Genomic DNA, 19,614 nt, shown 5'->3' with positions numbered 1-19,614 from the left:
TTCTCCTGCTGACTTTGGTCTAGGGAGAGGAGACCCAGCCTGGGCTGTACTCTTTGCTGGTATTGTCTCATTAATTGTCCTAACTCTAAATTGCTTAACCTTTATTATTATTATATTTGCATTACTATTTTTTATAACCATTTTATTTTTATTAAACTTTCATACATTTCTAAAACAAGTGATTGGCGTTTATTACAGGCCCAAGGCAGGCTGGATGAGGCCAGCCCTGGCAGCAGTGATGTGGTAGAACATTATCCTCCCTGTTTCTGAGCTCACCATCTCTAATAACATTTCTTTTGTTGTTGTTCTTTTTTGCAGAAGCCTTCGAAATTGTAGAGCAGCATGCAAGAAACTTCACCAGCAGCATGTTTAGGACCTACTACCAGAGCATGGGGCCCAGGACTCTTAAATTTGTTGGAAAACTTTTTACTGATATCTCGCTGTACATATTGGGCTCTGACATCAGTGTCAATGACATGATAAATGAATTTTTTGACAGTTTGTTCCCTTTGGTATACTCTCACTTGATTAATCCTGGCTTCCCCAATCCCTCTGTGGAAATGACCAAATGTCTGCAGGAGGCCAGGAAAGACCTCAAAGTCTTTGGGAACTACCTGAAGATGAAGATGACTCAGGTGTCCAAGTCCCTGCAGGCCACACGAGTCTTTCTGCAGGCACTGAACCTGGGAATTGAGGTGATAAACACTACTGACCATCTGAAATTCAGCAAAGACTGTGGGCAGGCACTGCTGAAGATGTGGTACTGCTCCTACTGCCAAGGGCTGCTTCTGGCCAAGCCCTGTGCTGGCTACTGTGGAGCAGTGATGCAGGGATGCCTGGTGGGCATCTTGGAGATCCATAACCTCTGGAAGGAGTGCATTGGGTCTCTGGAGGGGCTGACCAGAGGCATGCACAGCATCTATGACATGGAGCATGTCCTCCTGAGCCTGTTCTCTGTGGTACGCGATGCTGTCATCCATGAAATGAACAGGGCTTATGCCTTTATTAATATTCAGCTCTTTATTAAAGTGATCAGCTCTTTATTAAAGTGATCAGCTGCGTGGTAGGGTCCAACAGGAGTTTTTCACACTGCTGTAGCAATCTGAAGGAGCAGGTGCTGTCCCAGTTCATCAGCTGCAAACAGTAGGTGCCGAGTCCTTGTTCCCATGGGAACAGCTAGAAGCTCTCTCTGGTCAACCCTCAGAAGGCAGAGCGGTGGAGGTCTGTCACTGAAGTGCAAAGCAGTAGACATCAGCTCTTTACCCTCATGGAAAAACCTTGAGAGTTTCTCGCTCTCTGTCTCTGTCTCTTGAGCTGGCCTAGTCCCCACGCCCGTCAGACTCTTAATAGATCATGGTGAGTTCTCAAACCAGGTCAGGGGGTGCATCCACCTCCTCCTCGGCGAGAGCATCACCTGGATCTTTCACCATGTCCAGTCTTCCATCTTGGGGTGCCTTTCATCCCCAAAGAACTCTCTCCCAGCGTGCTGTGTGTTCGTCTTATTTGCATATGCCCTCCTCAAGTAGGCAGCATGGGGGGGGGAACTAGGTGAGCTCCGATTACAGTAGACACAGCTAGGACAATCAACTCACTTTTAACATGCTAATTCAGAAATGCAGGACCGGCAGGATGGCTGCCCAGCCCCGCCAGGGATGGGGGTCGCCTGTCTCTGAGACGCCAGGGCACCGGCGCCTCCCACTGCCACCTCCAGAGCCCCACAGAACCACGCTCGGCACTCCCCCCCTGCTCCCAGCCAGGGGGCAGGGCCGCCACTTCCCGGGAGGCAGGGGCCACGACACCAGCAGGTGCAGTGGCTCTGGGTGGCTGCCAAGGCATCTCCCCAGGGCAGGGCCCTGCCTATAGCAGCAGGGGTCCAGCAGCGGATCCATCAGGGCTGGGGACGGCGGCAGCCATCTCAGGAGTTCTGGAGACATAACCCTGCCACATCTCGGGCCACGGCAGCTACACAGGGGCAGCCTTTGGAGCATCAACACTCACTGAGAATTTGTTCATAACAATCCATGTGCAGAAGAATGAAGGGAAGCTCTCGACTGCTGTGAGTAGTTCTCTGCAGTTTTATGGCTTGTACACAAACTCTGTGTTGAAACCAAGCTGTCCCTTTCCTCCTGCCAATAAAACACAAATGCTCCAATTACCAACCCCTTCCTTCCCCCTCTGATCTTCAAAAAAACTTTTAGTAGCATTTGAAACTGGTGTTTGCAGGGCTTGGGTGTCCATTAAGGGCTTTGACTCTTTTCGGGTTTGTCAGAGCAGAAGGGTCTGGACTCACCTTGGAGTGTGAGGTTGGGAGCTGAGATGTGTCAGCATCTTCAGTTTTCCTTGAGTGCTGTGCTTGCTCTGGGTAGCTCTGAAAGGCTGGTCCTGCTCTCCAGGTGTCTCCTGCCTCATTTAACATCACAAAATAGTGCCTCCAAATAGATGCCAAGCAGAGGCATGTGCTGTAGCATCCCCTGATTTACCAAAGAGCTGATTCTCCATTTTTTAATAATTCATCCAGTTTTGGGCTGCATTTAATGAGATTATTTCTTATTTTTACTTGACTCTTTAAAAACACATTGTGTGAATTTCTGAGCCTCCTGAGAAACCGAGGCTGTCTTGTTCTGAAAATCCTGCTGCTCCATTTGAACACCAAGGACAAATGTACTGTGATACTATGATGCTTGTTCTGCAGAGGAGATTTTTCTTGAGACCCAATTGAGCTGCTCCATGTAGGTAGGAAAGAGTTGGGGATGGGGCAAAGGTGCAGGAGTGTTGTAATAGTTTCCTTAAAGCCAATGATGATTAAAATCTGACATTGTTTCCCTGTTAGCTGCTTGTTCCTGCCATTCTTGACTCTTGTTTACAAAAGAACTGTGTTTATGTAGGTCACTGTACTACTTGCACTGTAAGTAACTCTTATCTTTTTTAGGGAGGACCATGGAAATGTATCGGCTTGTGGGCTTTGAGCTGTGTGGCACTAAGCCAGCAGCACTTTGTGCTGTTCTTTGTGCTGGCTCTGCTCAGCCACCACACTTGTGCAGGCTGTGAAATAATGTGGTGGCACTTGGGTGGTTTCCCACCCCAGGTAGCTTGACTCTCATGGAGCAAGCTTTCGCCACTGCTTAGAAAGGGTTTAGGGACCAAATTACACTGAGTTGGATTGCTCTTGTGTTGCAGAGATCAGGAGGAGTCTGTGGCTGGGCTGGGTGGTTGGTAACCTGGGCAGATGGCCCAGGCAGGACTTGTGGGCAGCATGTTAGGCTCCAGGGTACAGTGCAGGACACTGGTGTTTAACCTGCCTGAGTCCCTTTCTGCAGAAAATCACTGTTTTACAGCAGCCTGCTATGCACTACTTGTGTAGGGAGGTTCCAGCTGACAGTCAGGAGCAGCAGCTCTGCTGCCATGGAGCCAGGGGAAGTTGTTCTCACATCAGCCAGAACCATCAGTCAACCCTCTCTGGAACAGCAAAGGAGCAGAGACGTAACTGTAGGTTTACCTTGAGTTCAGGTGAAATGGAGAATTCATGTTACAGTTGATAATGAGAGAAAACCCAGCTCAACCCTAAGCCCAGTTGGAATTTCCAGGGCAGTAAGAAACAAATCTTACTTCTATATGTAGAGTGAGCCTGTTTAATCTCAAAAGATTTGTTGACACATTCAATTGTGAGCAAAAGCATCCAACATGTTTTGCATCAGTGAACCCATCATGCCTGTAGGTGCTAAAGCAAAGCAGAAGCATTGTGCATGTGGGCCATGTGCCAGGTTTTGTGAGCACAGACCTGGGCATTGCTGTAGGGTCCTGAAAAGATCAGTGTTTGTTCTCCCATGTCTTTCTTTTATTGGCACAACAACAAAAATGCACTTTTTCTTGGAGATGTCCATGTACATAGTGAACAAACATGACTGTCCCTTACATTACTGAATATTGACACCCCGATCTGTCTACAGAGAATGTGTTTGTGGGAGGACAAGTAGATGGAGCACCACTAAAGTCAACACAAAGCAGTAGAGCTACAATCTGCCCATCCTCTGCCAAACCAGAACATAAATTGACTTCCTTTGCAATAAAAAATTACTGGGCATTACAAAACCATTCGGTGCTTTTGTACTTGGTAAAACTGTTGGAATTAATTAGTGCCAGATGTAGCTAAAGACTTACTTAAACATAACTCTTCTTGATTATTTAATACTTCAGTAATTTGTTTATTTGCTCTAGAGACATTTTTGCATTATTGGAGTGAAGAAGAAAAAATCCAAGCCAAACAAGCCAGTTGCCTGGTGTCCTGGTTTGAGGGGAAGTGAGTTTTCCAGGAAGTTGTGGTCAAACCAATCAGTGGTCAGGTTTGAATGTTGGCACCTGGAGTGGCCACTGAGGGGTTGGACACGCCTCTGAGAACACAAGGGGTTAAAAGCAAGGACTTCCAGAGGGATTTCCTTTTTGGGTTCTGGTTTCAGAAGAGCACGCATCGTCTCCTCCTCCCCTGTCCAGCTTACAAGTCTGGGTGGGGGAGGGGGAGGGAAACCGTGCAGCCAGGCTGAGGTAGGCCAGTGCCCCGGGGGGAGAAAAGAGTGAAAGGGACTGGAGCGGAGCCAGCCCCATCCAGGATGGAAGGGTGGAGAATTGTGGAGGTGTCTTCCATCCCCATTTCCCCCCCCACCGGGAGAAAAGTGCCCGGCTGTGTGGGGGAGTGCCTGAGCCTGCGGCCCTACCGAGAGCCATGCGATGATGACTTTGATTGGGAAGCCAGGGTTTTGGTTTAAGCAAGTAAGGTGGAGGGTAACGTGTAAGTGTTAAAAGTTAGAGTGTGGAATGGGTGGAAATTGGGGGAGGAGAAGAAATGTTCTGGGAGGTTTTCATTTCTGGTTTTTTTGTGTGTTTAGGGTTTGTTTTTTTTTTCCTTTTCCATTTTCTGTTCTTATGTAGTTTAATAAAGTTTTCTTTCTATTTCAAGTTTTGGGCCTGCTCTGTTCTGTTCTTGACCACATCTCACAGTAGTTTGTTAGGAAAAACATACATTCATGGGTGCACTGGCATCTGGCCAGCGCCAACCCATGACACCTGGCAATTGTCACCAAAAAAGAATGGGCACTGGGTTTTTGAAGTTTGTTTTCAAAACACTGTTGTTGCTCAGCTGTTGGGGAAGATAAAAGTTTAACAGGAAAGTTTTACAGATATAAATGTTTAGCAGAAGGCTCTCTGAATGTAAAACCTGTAAGTGAAATAGAAATAGAAGCAAGTTTTGGTATAGAAGAATAAAAGATGTCTAAAGTAAGAATTGCTGAGCCAGTTGTTACTGGACAACTAAGAAAGCAAAGGTTAAGTCGAGTTGGAAAGAGGTTTTATGGCTAGAGCAAAGGATATGTTGACCACAAACAAAGATGTTTTTAGCAAGCAGAAATAGGTCTTAAGAAAAGCAAAAGATACCATAGGCAAACAAAAAACGTTTTTACCAAGTAGAAACAACGTCTAAGAATTTTCCACTGCAAGAAAACAGAAAAACAACTTTAAGCTTAAACTGTAACATAATATGGTAATGATAACAGTTATGATAGGCTAGAGGTAATGGTAAAGGTATTGTGTATGATGCTGATTGGTTTTTATGTATTAAGATGCTCAGCAAAGAAAACTATATAATGCATTGTAACCAGAACTAAATTGGCTTCAGGCATGCCTATATGCTGTAGCTGGCAGCTTTCCGCTTGGCTCTGTATACCCACGACCCACAAATGCTGTAACTTCGTCTATGCAATAAACATCATTTTTAAGAGCTGCCAGTTGTCCCACATCTCTCATTCGGGCTCTTACACTCAGCTAAGGATTTTATGTCAGACCTGAGCCCAAAGCAACTTTTTTTTTGTTTTGTTTTTTTTACAAATGAGGATATGAGCTGTTTAGTGGAGAAATAAGGCAATAGTGGAAGCACTGACAGTCTTAACTACAGTATTTCAGAGGGCTGACTCTAATAGCTGAGCTGCATCAGGATCTGGGGTAATCTGTGGTAAATATCTTTCTAAGATATCACTTTGTAAATGATAGAATGCAACTTTTTTATTTAGCTGTGCTATGATGAAAGTTTCTCTGTTAAACTTATCAGCACATATTGAGTTACAAAGAATATACCTGGAAGCAAACATTATATTTACTGTTATTCTGTAAATATGATTCTTTTTAGACACTGTAGTCATACCAAAGTATGAAATGCCACAGGGGTTGTCTTTGAAAATGTGGGTTTTTACACTTGCCCTGGCTTCTCATATTTACCTCTTTTATTACTGACCTTGGCCATCACTGCCTCTGTAGGCAAAGTACAGTTCACCTGCATGGTATTAAGAATAATGACAGGTTATTTAATTGTCATTAAAATCCTCTGGAATTATGGAAAATTTATCTTCCATGCCCATAGTGATTATACCATGAATAACAACACTACTGCACTTGCCTGTCCTTAGGGCTTCTTTTGTTTATCACAGCATTGGCAGCATTTCTGCAGCAGTGGTTTTGCCTCCTGGTAGTTCAGATCCTCAGGCGTGTGTCTTGGTTTGAAAGACAGATATCTGCTAGGAAGGGGGCAGGACCTCTCTAGAGATGGAGAATTCAAATCTCTTCCCTCTAAATTATTCTAACTTAGAAAATTAAAGGAGCTTTCAGACAGAGGTATGGGGATAGGAATAATAGTTCTTTACTAGTCTATATGACAAAACAACAAACAAACAACAACTACAGCATCAATAATAAACAGAACCAAGAACCTTGAGGGCTTTCTTTCACAAAGCCCAGGGCAGTTTGATCTCGGCGCTCCTGCAGGACTCTGAGAGGCTGAGCTGGAAGGGAGGAAAGTCCCGGGCTGGTGGATGAGATGAGGAGCTCTGTGCTGGTAGCTGGAGCAGCAGGGGTGTCCCGGCAGGGCTGGGCAGTGCAGGGCTACAGAGTAGCAGGGGAACCTCAAAGCTCCGAAGAAGCAGCGGCGGGGGGGGGGGGGGGGGGGGGGGGGGGGGGGGAGAGGCTGGAGAAAGCGAGCTCAGGATTCCCGGGTACACGAGCAGATGATGATAGATTTCCCAGGACGAGACAGAGGCAGAGGGCAGCCTGACCGTCCTCCTCGGCGCTGAGAGCAAGAGTGAGTTCCCCTCCCCCAGATCTGTCTTTTTGCCTTTCCCAAAGCTCATCATCTCTCCCCTCTGAGGGACACTCCCAGGGACTCAAAAACAGTAGGTGTAGCCTTGTGTTGCCATGTCCTTCAACTACTCCCTTTTGTTCTGACTAAATAGTCATCAAGGCCTCTTGGAAACTTATGGGAAAAAATTCTGTGAGAAGAAAAAAACCAAATCTAACTCCCAACAGCGTGTTACCTGACTGAGCATCTTTTCTCCGTGTGGTTGTTCCTTATTCCCCATTGCCACCTACCCCTAGGCTGGGTGTGGGCATTCACACACAGACCTGGACCCATTTGTAGCTTGGAGCAGACCTGGCTAGAAAGGGCACATGAACTTGAGCTCCAGAGGTGTTGCAGAGCCTCCAGGTAGGTTTCTGAGGAGCTCTACAGTCCTCAAGAGGAGGAAGCCATACTGCTGTAAATCTGCTTTTGGAAACTGTGCCTCCAGACATGCATTTAAATTGGAGCCTGTGTGTTTTTCCTGGTCTGTAAACAGAAGTGCAGAAGAGTGAATTCAGTTATGTGGCAGTAAACAGTTCCCATCCCAAACCTTGCTTTAGTAGCTAATTTGTCAGCCATGATGTGTGTTAGGGCTTTATTATTTCTACATTTTGTCTGCTTAAAAACTTCACCCCTAAAACCTGCTACTAAAATACTTTATCAAGGAGGCTGGTGTAATAATGCATTTCCACACCCAAGCAGGTGTTTTTTATATAAGGAAAAAATTTTCAATTTACCTTTGAAGATGTAAGGAAGTTAAACTAGAATTTTCCATACACTTCTCATTGTAATTGGCCCAGTGTCAGCACAGAAGACCTGGTTGGATCTTTAGGATGGTTCTCAAAAACTGTAGCTATTTCTATTGGCAGTTTGCCAAAAGAACACTCCTCGATCATTCAGTACTTAAGGATGAGCACAGAGGTGCTCTAGGCTTTTTGGGGTGTTTTAGCAAGGTGTCAGAGGTTTCTCTGACACCTGTGCTTGGCTGTTCTTTTGTTTCTGTATTGTTTGTTATTTTATATTTTATTAAACCTTTTGCTTTACAAAATACCCCTGGAGAGCCATCTTGCTATTATTTTAAGCCATTCTGAGAAGTGCAGGACACCCTCAGAGACTTGATAAATCTTCACATAGCTTATTCCATTCTGGCCACATGCAAGATTTTATCAGGCTGGCTCTCAGAGCACACTGAGAAAAAAAAATTGCTGTCTAGGCCTATATCTATATTAGTTTTCTAATCTCCTACCTTTTCCCTGGCTGAAAATCTGCCTAGTATGTCCACCTCTTCTAGATATTTTAATCATGAGTGTAGGGAAGAATGATTTTAGTCTGTTTGTGCTTTTTACCACAAACCAAGACAACTGGGAAAGATGCAGTACAAATAAGCTTAATAAAATATTCAACCCCAGCACTTCCAAAAGTTAATGCTTTCTCGGTTATTGGAATTACAAGAGAGACAGTCAGAGGGTCTTACATAGGTAAAAGTTGATCTCCTCTGAGGTTAGAATCATAGAATGGTTTAGGTTGGAAAGGACCTTAAAGATCATCTGGTCCTGACCCCCCTGCCATGGGCAGGGACATCTTTCACTGTCCCAGGTTGTTCCAAGCCCCATCCACCCTGGCCTTGAACATTGCCAGGGATGAAGCAGCCACAGCTTCTCTGGGCAACCTGTGCCAGGGCCTCACCACCCTCACAGTCAAGAATTTCTTCCTAATATCTGAGCTAAACCTCTGTCAGCTTAAAGTCATTGCTCCTTGTCCTATCACTCCATATCCTTGTAGTGAGTCACACTCCAGCTGTCTTGGAGCCCCATTAGGCACTGGAAGGTGCAGTAAGGTCTTCTGGCAGCTTTCTCTTCTCCAGGCTGAACAACCCTAACTCTCAGCCTGTCTGCATAGCAGAGATGCTCCAGACCTCTGATCGACTTTGTCACCCTCACTCCAACAGGTTCATGTCCTTATCTTGGGGGGCCTTGGAGCTGGAGGAAATACTCCAGGTGAGGTCTCACTAGAGTGGAGTAGAGGGACAGAATCCCCTCCCTCAACCTGCTGCCTACCCCATTTTTGATGCCACCCAGATGCCCAGCCCCTGCTGCTCCCCTTGCAGTCGTTGGTGCAGCTCTACCTGCAGAGCATTGCCTACATTGCCTAGATAAGAAAGTGCAGGGAGATCAGCAAAGGGTTTTTTTTTTTCACTCAGAACTGATGACTGAGTTTCTAGAAAATCCTAGTAAATTGCAGAATTAACCAGAGCTTTGTTTAACCACTTGCATGTGTCAGAAGGATGGAAGCAGAAAGGTGCCAGTGCTATATGGGAACAGCATGCAATTCCCAATGTGCTCGTCCTGTGAACAGATCCCTGCTGCTTTACTTTCCTGCAAACACCTTTAAAAGACTGTTTAGGTCTGGGTTAACTAGGTTATACAGCTGTGCTGCTGGGATGCTGTGGAGGTGATGTCATTGAGCAGGCTGGGTTTGATGTTATCCCAAAGCTGAAGTGTTCACCTCACCTGGCTCAGGGAGAGTGTTTGGTGTGAACCCAGCTCTGATGGCCTTGGGAAGCCTCAGAGTCAGGAAAACTGGACCCTTGCTTCCCTAGATTTTTAGGGAATCCTGGCAGGGAGTTCGTGAACATGTAAAGATAACCAGGTACTTTGGTTGATTGTAGCACCACAGAAACATTGCCACAGTGTGTGTTCAAAATAGCAGTTCCAGCAGATACACAGGGTTGAAAATCAAGAATATGTGAATAAAGGGACTTTTGGCACCCAGGTGTGGTTGTAGAACTAAAAAAAAAAATATTAGAGACTCCAAATATTTCAGACGGCAAAGAGCATAGAAAGGCTTTATTGTCTAATTCTTACTACTTTTTATAAGGTGTTCTGATACAGACTTAACGTGATTGGTGAATCAGAACAACACCTCTCTAATCCCGTTGGTTAGAGAAACACTAAAATTTTTTTTATGAGAACTAGAAAGGCAAAACACCACCTGGATTGTTTTGAGAAAGGATAGTTGTTTGCCAAGATTGTTTTGGGAAGAAGCTTTCTTGAGAAATTTTCCCTTGGGAAAAAAGTTAGCAGCTACTAGAAGACTAAAATCTCTCAGACCCAGAAATATCAGGCCCACACCCAGGAATGAAAATATCACCTATTGCCATACACAGTGATTTAGTACATTTGTCAGCACAGTGATGCTAGGCTTGTTTTCCCCAAGTACTGCCCAGGAGCTGCTTTTGGGGCCATCTCACCTGGTGACTTGCTGGAAACTGCTTTGCTCAGCAGGTTGTACAGGCATGGAACACCGGTTAGTTTTCCTATCTGCTAATGGATTTTTCTGTCTGTACTAGAGCTGGCAAGAGATTTGTGGGGAAAGCTTTAAAATTACAGTGCTGTTTAGAAAGTCTTTCCCTCTGAGATTGGTTTCTTTGTACTTTTAATATGGGTTGCTTTTTGTTGGCATTATCCCTGGGAGAGTCAGCTGGATGTACAGCCTCTGTATTTTCAAGTTCTTTATTGGCAAAGTTTAATCCCCAGGCTATTCTCTAATACTCACTGGTAGCTAGCTCCATTTTTCACTTAAAGCTAGAAATACAGGTGAAATTTTGGTTTTCAGTGATCTCAGACCCCCTCAGAACTATCCCAAGGTGTGTGTACTGTGTATTTTGTTATCCATTTTGTGATAGGCAGCTTAAGGTGCTTGATAAGCATGTTAAAACAAGCATCTGTTCCCCCTGCAGGATGAAAATAAACTTTATTATGAGGACAGTATCAGCAGCATTCCCATTCCTGTGAAAAGACCTTGGGAGTACTATGATTAGCTGTCTGAAGAGGTTTCAGGTTGTAAAGATTTTCTGACACTTGGGGAAGCATATGGCAAAGCACTGAATTTCAAGGTGTTGATTTTGAGCTAGATATCCCCAAGTTGGTGGCTTGGCTAGTGCTGAAAGAATAAGGGCAAAAGTTATTCATGCCTGCAGTTTTGTAACCCAGTATCAACAAATTTGATCCAGCTATTTTAGCACACTGCTGCAGGACTTAAATCTCTGGTTTAGTATTCAAATATGCAGTAGCAAATTAGGGGCCTGCATCTCATTCTTGGAAGGGACTTTGGCATGAATGCTCTTGACCATCACTTGTCTCTCTAAGCGAGTGAGACTCAGAGGTTATTCTCAGCCTAATGAAAGCTTTACCTCTTGTCTGGCCTGGGGAGGGAGACCATTGGTGTCACAATTAATTAATTAATTCACTGCTAGCAAGAATTTTGCCTGTGAGAATGTAGGGTAGCACGTCTTTGGTCAGGGTTGTCCTTTTCCAGTGTGGGCAAAGTGGCACACTGGTGTGCCCTCCTGCTTGCCCTGGTGGCATGGCAAGGCTTTGAGTCAATTTGTCACTGAATTGGGTCTGGATGAAGCAGACTGAGTGTGTGGGGCTCTGCAGAGCTGCTGGGTGGAAGCAGTGGCCAGTGATGCTCAAACCTGTCACTGCAAAGCCAGAGGATGTGGCACTGAACATCAGCAGAGGTTTAATTTAAAAATAGCATTTGATTTTGCTTCTATTTGTAATTTTTTATACTATACTCTTCTTTTTTGTTCTCCCTTTGTCCTTTTAACTGGACGTGTTCTGGCCTCTGAGATGTGCCATTTCAAGGGAATTTGCAGTGAGGCCTTTTTTTAAAATAAAAAGTAGAAGGTAGCTGCTGACAGTGCCCCTTCCTCCCCGCATGCACACACAGCAGCACATGGAGCATCCTTTGACAGTGTATTTGATGTCCAACCCAACTTTGCACTGAATATCATGTGAATCTGCTTGTTGACTTCAGTCTTAAGACAGATCACTTGGCTGGTGGCAACTTCATCCTCACTACCCTGTGGCTTAAAAAGAGCTTTTTAAGGCTGCTGCCTTTTATGGGTGGGAATATCATAGAGCACCCATTGAGCCTGGCTTGATCTCCCTTCAGATCACGTGTTGGCTGCATTGCAAGTGAGATGCATGCAGGTTTGAGTGTGATGGGAGGTATTGCATCTTTTCCAAGCTGAAGTCAGAACAAGCCTAAAGACCTCATGCAGATTAATTACTGGTTCTGTGTAGCTGTCTGCATGTACTGTGGCTTGGCATGTTCCTTGTTTTAGTGGAGGAGCTAATTGGTAGTTTTGCAATTGGCTCCCGAGTGTTTAAAAAGATATTTGGTTCTGAGATGCCCTGGCATCAGTACAAACAACTCCCAGAGTAAGTGGGGCAGAATACAGTCTAAACAGCTGGAAATGAGGATACACAGCTTTGCAATGTTTTGCAGCTTTCTTCACTGCACAGAACAGCTTCTTTTTTTTCCTCATCTCTTTTCCTAGCTCCCATCACAGCTGGCTTGGACAGCTTGACCTGGGATGCTTTGGTATGTAGGAGAGGAGGGAGCTGGTGGTCATGCCATGCAAAGCATTACAGGAGGGGATGTATGGGGTACCTGTTCCTTCACCTCTGAGCTTCAAGCTTTGAAATTTCAGACTGTCTGATTTTAATAAATTATAATGGTCAAGAACATAATGGGAGGTCTTGAAATAGATTGGATTTAAGCAGAAAAAACTTGAGTTTCATTCTGAACCAAAGATCACAGCATCAGAAAGTTCCCTCCGGGTGTCTTGAGGCTTCATCTTCATCAAAAACTGTGTGAGACGTGCTGGCCAGGGAGGAGCTGCCCCTCTGAAAGTGGAGGGCTGAGGCACAGCCCTTTCACTGGGGCTGTATTTGCAAATGAGCTTTGCAGCTGAACTTGCTTCAGAGTTAAACCAGCCTCATGCTCTGGGTCCTTGCTGAGATTTAGATTTGGTTTACCTGAAGGATGCTACAAGCTGGTACATGACAGAAACAGGAGACTGTTAGGTGTGGGGTGATCCCCCTGGCTTCTGAGCAGCCTGCAGAGAAGTGATATCCATGGTATGAACTGCCTTTATTCTTAACTCAGTCCCTCCAGACGTCCCACTGCCCCGTACACTTACTATGGAATTGTGGAGCTGTGTCTTGGTTTGGAAAGACAGGTATCTGTCAGGGAAAACTGGAGTTTCCCTTGGAATGGAGAATGTAAAAACCCTCTCTCTCCAAATTATTACAATTTTTCAATTAGGAGCTTTCAGGCAAAAATATGGGAATAGGAGTAACAGTTCTTTACTAGGAATATTAAAAAAAAGAAAAATACAAATGCAGTAGTACAAAAAAAACCAAACAAGCAAACAAACAAAAGTCCGAGAAAACCCTGACAGAGTCAGGGATATGACCTGACACCCTGTTGTCAGGGTGTTGGAAGCAGTCCAAATAAGTCTTCCTAGAGTAACAGATGTTCTGTGAAGTAGAGATGATCCTGTAGGAAAAAGGGGTCCAGTGCTGGCGAGATGGGTCTGGTCTTCCTCTGAGAATTCAGTGGAAAAACAGGCTAACTTGGTGTTTGGGATGGCTGGTTTTATCCCGGTGGAAAGGCTTTGGCTCCTCTCACTTGGTGGAGCATCTCACAATGGAATGAAGTAATGTTATCAGTCATGTGAGAGGCCTTAAATGGCCCATTCAAAGGTGATGTCCCTCAGAGGAGGACGGGTAGAGGAAGAGATAAGAATGCACTGCCTTATCTGGTGTTATCAGTTGTCCTATTAACAGGAGGCATCCACCCTATCCCCCCCCCCCCAGAGTTACAAGAGATAAAGAATAATATCTCCCAACCGGTTTCAACAGATGAAAATAGAATACACGTTTTTGGTTACATTTTTCAACCCAAGACAAGCTGCCTGTGGAACTCTCTGTTAAAACTGCCCACACATCTTTCTTTTACCAGAGAGATTGAACCCTTGAGCATCAGCCCTGCAGACATGGCTCCCTGCTTGCTGCCCAGATTGCTGTAGCCTCCTGCAACCGCGCACACATGCTTTATTAGTAAAACACATTCTGGCCCATTTCCTTTCCTGAAGATTTTTATCCTTGCTTAGACCCGCATCTTTGCAACACCAGAGCTGTGGTCACCAGTATCCATCTCTCTATGCTTTTTATGCTAAACCTTCTTTTGGCCTCATTATCTGTGACTGTAGTTTCCACTCAGACCTCCATCTGAGGTCATTCACTGGGCATCCTTCATCTTAACAGTGCTGAGTTTACTTCCAGTGACAGTAACCCCTGTGAGTGTTGCGGCCTTAAAACCAGAACTATCCCATTAGCAGTGCTGATGAATGAGCCAAGAACAAACCAGAAACTTAAAAGTGACCCTCTGCAAAGCAGAAATAGTGCCCAGAGCTGCCCAGGCGGAGCAGCGGTGTTTTGTTTTGCGCTAGAGAGGATGAGAGGCTGGGTTTCAATGAGTGGTTTGCTTCATTTTGAATTCTCTGCCTCTGTGTGGTGCTGTGAATTATATAATTTTTGCATCTTATTGTAAAGTGGCTTTGAGGTACCAGGCTTGAAAGATGCTAAATATGCTTTGCTTAGCTGGGAACAAAATTTCAACAAACAATTGAGGCAGATGTTTCATCCACCTGCTGCAGCAGTGCACCCCTCATTGCCGGGTCTTCACTGCCTTATCAGACTACTGCAAAAAGAACTGGTGGCCTTTTCCATCCCTACCTGTTGTGTTGCCCCACTACTGAGCCCCTGAGGGCACGGAGCCTACTTTCAGTAGGTGAAGTTGGCTACTAACTGCATTATTCTTCCAAAGACTTGTTTAAACAAGAGCAGGCTGGCTGCAGGAAGCTGTGCTGATAGCCTACAGCTACTTGGGCAGAGTTATTTCTGTTTAAAAATAAAAGAAAAAGCAAGGCAGATGTTGGCAATTTTTGCAATTCTTTATGCAGGTGTATCTTTCTAACCTCATCACTTTTCACACCCAATTCTCTTCCTTGCTACTGGCAAAGGTTGAGAGGATGCTCTGAGCCAGCAACTTGGAGACAACCACCTGGAGAGCCGGATGGTTACTGAGGATAACTTGTGCTCTAAGTTATGTCTTTCTAAAGCTTATTAACTCCTGGATTGCACATAGTGATCTGTATCACTGTACAAATAAACCTCATGCTGCTGCTCTCCAGAGAGCAGAGTGCAGGTATTCCTGTAGATACCCAACTGCCTGTGCTGATATCTAAGTCAGCCATCCTCTGTCTCCTCCCTGAGGGACAGCCCAAAATCCATGGAGCAGAGGACACTCGAGAGCAGTGGTGGCTGCAGGAGTTGATGCTGAGGTGGCTCTGATGAGCAAAATGGCACCATGAGCTCAGTGCAGATGGGCACAAAAGGGTTTGCCCAGCAGAGGCTAAAAAACATCCAGGAAGGTCATCTCTGAGCCTCGCTTCATGCACTTCCCATTGTTTGGAGCCAGAAGGAAATTTGGTAACTCTCCACCTGTAGATTTTAGTGCAAGATGTTTATCTTTTCCATGAGTTGGGGAAATGCCCAGCTTGCAACTTGCAAGGTGAGTGGAAAGTAATGACGATAAACAAAAATGCATTACAAGTATTTAGTCAATTTTTTTTTCCCATCTAATGATTCTCCTACCTCATTTTGGAATTGTTGTATATCAATTTATCGAAATTCACATCTCATAATCAAATACTAGTCCTCTGTTTGATGCTGTTAATAAAGGTGTTGCGATAAAGTTGAATTAATTTAATTTCTGTCTGCAAAACTTATTCTTGAGTGAGTCCCTTTAATACGTTAATCAGACATATAGCATTGTAACAAGGTTAAAAGTGCACACTGATTTCCATTATAAAGATATTCTCAATCAGGCAGAAACTAATCTAACAAAGTCATTCTGTAATTCAGTTGTTCTAACCACATATATGTAAAAACAAGATGTCCTACAACAGTCTCAAAAAAATCCCTGCAGATATTTCTATCTTTGTAGAAAAGAATGATTTACATTTTCAATAAGCCTTATTTGTCTTTGGGAAAAAATGTAATTCCTTTATTGAGCAAAAATCTAATGGGAGCCTTTTTACCTTGTTTGCTGTGTTTTGGGTATATTATCTTGGTGCTGACCTTTAATTGGATTAGGTTAGGCCTGACTGTCAGGGAGAAAAAAATGCTATGGATCTGGTAGCTTCAAAACTAAGAAAAAAATCAACAGATGAAGTAAAAAAGAAAAAAAAAAAAAGAAAAAAAAAAGAAAAAAGAATACAGGGACTTCCCAAGCCTTTTGTTGGCCTTGAATGGATTAATTTTACCAGCAGCTAATCTCTGCTGCATGAAGATGCTTTTACCATTTTCCCTTAATGATAATTATCATACTTCTCTTTTAGACTTGCACTGGGGAGGTCCATGGCATGGCCATAGGGAAAGCCTCATGCCCTCCTTGCCAGGAGCTGCATAACAAGAGAGGTTGTTTTGAGCTTTGCTGGAAAACAAATGCTTGTAATTTTTCTGCTGAAGAAATTCAGCAACTTAACTGTTGAAATGGTTTGGAGAGTTTTTGTGGCTCCAGCCTTGTTGTCTTAGCAGAGAGTGGTGTTTGGAAAGAGAAAGGTGGATGGAGGGAGAAAAAAGTTGCTGCTGGGGGGATTATTCCTATCTGAAGGTTAAAATAAGTAGGGTGACAGTAAGGGATGGTGAGTGGGGAGGAATGGCGAGTACCAAACCCTTTGGGGTAGGAAGGGTTTCCATTCACCATAGGAAGGAAGAAGGGTGTTTTATAGCTAAAAATACTCAGTGGTGTAAAAACCTTTGGGATGGTTTAAGTACAAGCATTATTAAAATATAAATCTGAAAAACTGCGTGTACCTGTGAGCATGGTGTGTGCAGGCTGCAAAACAGGCATTGATATCACCAGTTACAGCAGATTTAGTGGTAAGCCCTGTGCACTCTGTTTTAAATATTACACTTGGTGTTGGATTGCTGAGAGAGAGAACTAATTAAGGAGATGGGATATCATCATTAAATTTTTCTTCCCTGAGATTTTATGAGCAATAATTTGAAAAGAGCCATATTAAAGTCATCGAGGAACACGTTAATGCTGCGTTTCTGAGAATATTGCCCTTCTACTCAAAGATTATATTAAAGAATAAACAGTGTACAGTAGCTAATTGCTAGCTGACAGATTATAATGGCTTTATACTTCCAAAATTGAATAGATCTGGTTTAAGGAAAAAAAAAAGAGGAAAAGTAATGCAGTAACTTTTTAATTATTTAACAAAGTATTTCTCAAAGAATAATTGAATCTGGGCTCATGGCTGCAGGGAGGAAGAGAGACTGGTAGGTAGTGACCACATTTGCAACCCAACTGGCATGGCTGCTGTTAAATACCCTGTTACAGGCTCTGACTCTGGCTTGTGTTCCAGACTGATGGCACATATCTGTTTTTCCTCTCTAAATTAAGCTACTAGGAATTCATTTTTCTTGCATTGTTCCTTTCTGTAGTGCTGTAGGAACAAACATGGTGCAACATTAAAACCCACAGAAATCTGCCAAGGAAACCCATTTCTCGGGTTCTTATCCCTGAGATTCGGTGGTAAAATGTCTTTTGCCCTCTGAAACACTTTGCGTCAGAAGCAGAAGAAGAGTCAGGAGTCACCATCTCAGGTTTTCCAAGGTTGTTTACTCTTTCTTATCTCATAGTTCTTTCTGTGCTCTGCCAAGGTTCCTGCTGTGGCAGAGACCTCGTGGCGACTCCCCCCTGGTCAGGTGGTCTCAACCCTTTTGTACCATTCCTCTGGCCCAACCATGGTCCATAACGTATTCTCTATTTATAACTAATTGCCAGTACCTATCACCTATGCTAACCATGTCATCTCTACTCTAAACCAATCTCTTGTGACCCAGCACTGCAGAACATGGAGGGCAAGAACAAGAAGGAAGAAGAACAGGTCCACGCCCTGATTCCTCCATCTTGGCTCTTCAGCCTCCATTCTAAAAAAAACCAAATTCTACTTTTCACCCTGTGGTAAACTAACTACTACTCATTTCACAGTCTTGAGACTTGTAATTCCTCCTGGGCTCTGTGCTAAGGTTTCCAAACCCCATTGTACAGATTCCAAACCCCCCTGTACAGGTTCAAAACCTCCTGCTCAGGTCCCAGACCCCTTTGACAGGGTCCGTGACCCTCCAGGGCAATCAGAGGGATGCCCTGGACTCCAACACCAATTAACCCATGGAAGGAAAACAATCAGGACATTGGTGGGACACTGTGGAGGTGTCTTGTGTGCTGCAGTGTGGCAGTGCATGTTTTTGAATTTACTGTTTTATGTAAGATTTGGTTATCTGTAAAAGTTCAGTTCTATATACTCCTACCCTCCCCCCCTAATTAATATTCCTTTGTTCCTTTCCTTCTCCCTCACGAGGGGTATTTTTTAGTCTGCACCTGTGTTCATCAGTTAATTGTCAGTTATCTTTCCCGCCTTTAGTTTTCCTCTCCCAGTTCTCTTTAATTGGTCCGAAGCACCTTCTTCCCCCTCTGTTCTCCCTAGAGACTGTAAACCATTGGCTGGAGGCGGCCAACCCCACCCCCTTCTCCCCCCCCCTCTGCTCCCCTTAAAACCCTGTGTAAGTTCGAAATCGAGGTCCAGAACCGGGCTTAGAGTTAAGTTAATAAACTCTCTGCCGCACTGTTCCTGGATCCTCCTTTCCTTCCTCTGTCTCACCGCTTCAACATCTCCTCATAAGCTCCTACAGGGTCGTAGAACCTGTCGGAGTCCGCTCTGCCCGCGCGGCTCGCGGACTGACTCTGGACAGCGCCTTGTCCCGGTGCCTGGGCTAGCTCAGGGCGAGAGCCAGAGGCTTTTAGAGGCACTGCGGCACTGCAGCATGTGTGTGGTACACTGGCCATCACATCCTCCTGGGGACAGGGTGGCATGTCCTAACGGGAGCAGTGATTGGAGCTGCAGTGGTTGTCTCTTTCCAGTTTATAAGGCATGTGAACCCTGACACAGCAGAGGGATGTGCAGGTGGAAATCATCCAGCTTCAGCAATTGGCACCAAGGATTGAAACCCATAAAAAGTCCCTTATGCTCCCCACTGCTCTGCTGAGCTGGTGTACCTTCACCCTTATGCAGTCTCTGGGGTAGAGTGACGGTGTAACCATGCCATGTGTCAGACCTGCCAGCTGATGTGTCAACCCTGTCACATCCTCTGACAAATGTGGCTGTGTGTGGAGCATATCCTGCTCCTTGCCCTGAGAACCAGTCCCATCAGTCTTTTTTGGGCCCCATGTTTCCGCTGTGACACTGACCCTCTGCAAAGTATTTTGTGATCCTCTATATGAAGGGTGGCAATCAGGATGTAGAACTAGATGATCTTTAAGGTCCCTTCCAACCCAAACCATTCTAGGAAAAAATAAGTTATATTTACTTTGAAAAATACCTCCTTAATGCCTCTGTGGTTCTGTAGCAGTTTGAAGGACCTGGTCTTCAAACCAGGTGGTGATAGCCTTCAGCACAACCTGGTCTGGTGGCTGCAGGGGTCCCTGAGCATTTGTAGCGCATGTTTGCAGCATGTGTTGGGCGTCACTGC

The 19,614-nt window shown here is 44.7% G+C and overlaps 1 pseudogene; it reads left to right on the top strand.

The window, feature by feature from the left end:
- Positions 1-19,614, top strand: part of LOC134565255 (glypican-3-like) — a 201,268-nt pseudogene that overhangs the window by 24,554 nt on the left and 157,100 nt on the right.

Source organism: Prinia subflava (genome assembly GCF_021018805.1).
Source record: "Prinia subflava isolate CZ2003 ecotype Zambia chromosome W unlocalized genomic scaffold, Cam_Psub_1.2 scaffold_43_NEW, whole genome shotgun sequence".
NCBI lineage: Eukaryota > Metazoa > Chordata > Aves > Passeriformes > Cisticolidae > Prinia > Prinia subflava.
The sequence above is the reverse complement of the archived record's forward strand: the minus strand, read 5'-3'. Positions and strand labels throughout refer to the sequence as shown.